Genomic DNA, 416 nt, shown 5'->3' with positions numbered 1-416 from the left:
TTTTTTTTTTTTTTTTTTTTTTTTTTTTTTTAGCAAGGTGTTCAGATGTCCCAAAAGAAAATGTATTCATATTGTTCTAGATGCATGCAAGTGTAGGAAAAGAGGATTTTTGCTCCGAAAAGTACAACTCCTGTAGCAGTTAATTTACAAACCTATATAGTCTCTGTGCACTTTTCTTATGTATATTTTCCATATCTGATTCTAGGAGAAAATGTAACCTAAACTATAACTCTTTCTAATTAGAAAAAAAAAAAAAAGAAAAAAAAAATGTATCTTAGTCATAACCCTGGTTTAGGTATACATTTATCAATTCAGTGGTAAAGCTAAAAAATGAAACATAATGTAACATATTATAAAAAATAATACAAAAAAAAAAGAAATAAAAGCAAATAAATTTAAACTTCTAGGGGTTGGGC

This window comes from Athene cunicularia (assembly GCF_003259725.1).
Source record: "Athene cunicularia isolate RWA chromosome 2 unlocalized genomic scaffold, athCun1 chr2_part1, whole genome shotgun sequence".
Lineage (NCBI taxonomy): Eukaryota > Metazoa > Chordata > Aves > Strigiformes > Strigidae > Athene > Athene cunicularia.
The sequence above is the reverse complement of the archived record's forward strand: the minus strand, read 5'-3'. Positions refer to the sequence as shown.